This window comes from Austrofundulus limnaeus, unplaced genomic scaffold (genome assembly GCF_001266775.1).
Source record: "Austrofundulus limnaeus strain Quisiro unplaced genomic scaffold, Austrofundulus_limnaeus-1.0 Scaffold854, whole genome shotgun sequence".
Taxonomy (NCBI): Eukaryota; Metazoa; Chordata; class Actinopteri; order Cyprinodontiformes; family Rivulidae; genus Austrofundulus; species Austrofundulus limnaeus.
The window spans coordinates 147,049-150,006 of NW_013953256.1; positions in this window are offsets into that span (position 1 = coordinate 147,049).

The following is a 2,958-nucleotide window of genomic DNA, read 5'->3' on the forward strand; positions in this document are numbered from 1 at the left end:
TAGTGAGTGCTCGCCAATCTGTGTTTTTCTATTATTGAACATCAGGCATATTTTTCTCTCCCCCATTCTCCATGTTTTGTGTATTATTTGTATATTTTGCTCTGCATTGACCGTGTGTCTGAGTTACAATTTTAGAATTTAATCTTGATTTGATATTTCATTACGTTGCTTATGTTTTATTATGTTTTATTTCTGTTTCCTTTTATCTTTACACAATTTTTACTTTGTTAATGATTGTACAGCACCTTGGGAATATATTTCTGTGAAAGGCGCTTTATAAATAAAACTTTACTTACTTACTTACTTACTTATTTACTTACTTACTTACAAATAAACGCTCCAGCCAGCCCACACTGGACCAGATGACAGGTTTCAGGGCCAAAATAAGTAAGTCTATGTCAGAGAAATTAAGCAACTCCCGGGCTAAATGGATCGCAACAGACTGCAGACCACTTTCAGTGGTAGAGGATAGTGGGCTACAGTCTGTGCTACAGATTGCGACATCTGACCCTGCTTACAAACTTCTGTGTTGAAAAACCATGGCGAGTAAGATTAAGCAGCTTTATGATGTCGAAAAGCAGTCAAAATAAGACATATTGAATGCAGTTGAGTTTGTTACATTGACCGGAGACCATTGGACTTGCATCAACAATTCTTACTACCTTGGCATGACCACACACACTATGTGCGTTGTCAACAAAAAATGGCAATTAGCATCTTTCATCTTCACTATTGAAAAAGTCAACACAAGACATTATGCAGTAAACTGTGCAGACCATTTTATCTGTGGCTGAGTCGCTCCCATTTCAGCACATGCCATGTGTTGCACATATTTTGCGGAGATCATCACTGAGAGACTGGACAGTTGTGGATTTAACGATGTACTGACAAAAGTGCTGCACAGTTGTGGGTCATTTCAGACACAGTCCAGCCAACACAATGGAACTGTATCAAGAGTAAAGGGCACTTGACCAGGAAAATGAACCCCTAATCCAGGATGTTTCCACAACGTGGAACTCCACACTGTTATTTGATCGGTCATCTTCTCAAAAACAAAGAGGCAGTAAAGGCTACACTGGACCAACAGAGGCACACACTGGTCTTATTATCAGCAGCAGAGTAGAGAAGACTAGAGAAGTTGACCGCTATCCTTGAACCATGCAGGTAAATGGAACAATGTTAATTATTTCCTTAATTATTATTGCCTAAATTGATCACTATAATTGATTAACTAATTCATTTTTATTTCTTTCTCACCACAGATATGTGACTGAGCTTCTTGGTGGAGAGTTTTATGTCTCATGTTCTGTGGTCTTGCCAGTCCTACGATTCCTGGACAACACTATGAAGGTCTCTGATGAGGATTCTACCTGAAATTAAAGACTGCTATCATGAAGACTTGTCAGAGTGGAAAGCTGCACTTAATGATGATTGGCTCAAAATGGCTACAATGCTTGACTGAAATCAGATAATCAGATACACTCTCTTTAAGGATTTTTTTCCCTGCTTGGCCTTCAGAGGAGCCGGACGCTTTTTGCTCTCTCTCCCAAACCTATCCCTCTTTCCCTGCTTTGCAGCTGTGTCAAGACTTTCTTCTACCTATCATTCTATAACAAAGGAATTATGGATTTGGTCAACTGGTCTCTGAATGCAATCGACACTATTTTTTCCACACTGAGATTGGAGCGAGGGGAACGTAGCTGTCCGAGTGGAACTGTCGCGGCGGGCCGTGTGTCTGGGTCCTGGGGGTGGAACATCATCTGCCTGGCCCCACTTTCCATTGAGGATGTTGAAGATTTGTTCATATTTGGATTTATGTTAATCAGATTCCTGCTGATCGGCTGTGGGGGAGTCCTGGTTTATCGGAAAATGAAAGTGATCCTGCAGCAGTCCGGCAGAACGTCAAAAGCTGTCAGGGACCTTGGATGGGATCTCCCATACTGGAAATGCACTGACTCAGATGCTGGGGGACATAAGTTGCAAACTGGTTGTGGTTCTGACAAGTATCACAGTTCAGCAGCGTGCCCGTGAGGAGTGAGGTTACACCTGGGTGAAGTTTCAGATGGAGAGAGGTGAGTAGGTAACTGAATTTGGAACATTGGCATTTTCGCAACACAGAGCCGCACTTAAGACTCAAAGCAATGAAAATCAGGCTGTTTGCCCCAAAGAATTATGTTTATCATTTGATCCCTGTAGCTGGTGACCTTGGTCACAAGCTATAAAAAACCTCCCTGGAATGACATGTGAGAGAAAGCCTCGACTTCCCCCGTCCCACCATCCCTACCCACTTCACCCGTGGTCGGATCATCTGAAAGCCGCGTTGGGTGGATACAGAGAACTGACTCTGGTGATTTGTGCTTTGACTGATAACAACTTGTTTGGACTCTGGAGGTCTCTGATTGGTTCCAACATGGAGTACTACCCTGGATGTCACCGGCTCCGCTGAATCCCTACCCACACCATGTGTTCTGAACCCCCACCCCCTCCCCTCCTTAGCTGACTTGCACTGTATGCAGAGTGGTTTTTTTGAGCATGTGGTTGTGTGTTTTTGTGTAAAACATAGGATCAAAGCTCTATTTTAAGTCACCCTTCCTATTGTGTGTGTATTCTAAGCTGCAAAAGGTAGCGCACCTCAGTTCGAATGACCGTGGACATTTGTTCTCCTATGTTTGTTATGTGTGTCTCTCTCTGAACGGATGTTCTAAACTGCACATTCTTAGTCTGTGTTTTCACTGACAATGACAATAAAGCTCATTCTGATTCTGATTCAGATTAAAGTATCTTCCAAGAAAAGAGCGAGAAGGCGTGTGGAAGAAACTTGAAGAACTCATTCTAGATGGATAGGCCTGTCACGATAACAAATTTTGCTGGGCGATTAATTGTCTCAAAATTTATTGCGATAAGCGATAATATTGCCTGGTGACCGTTTTACAACTAATAATTATAAAAGCATAATAT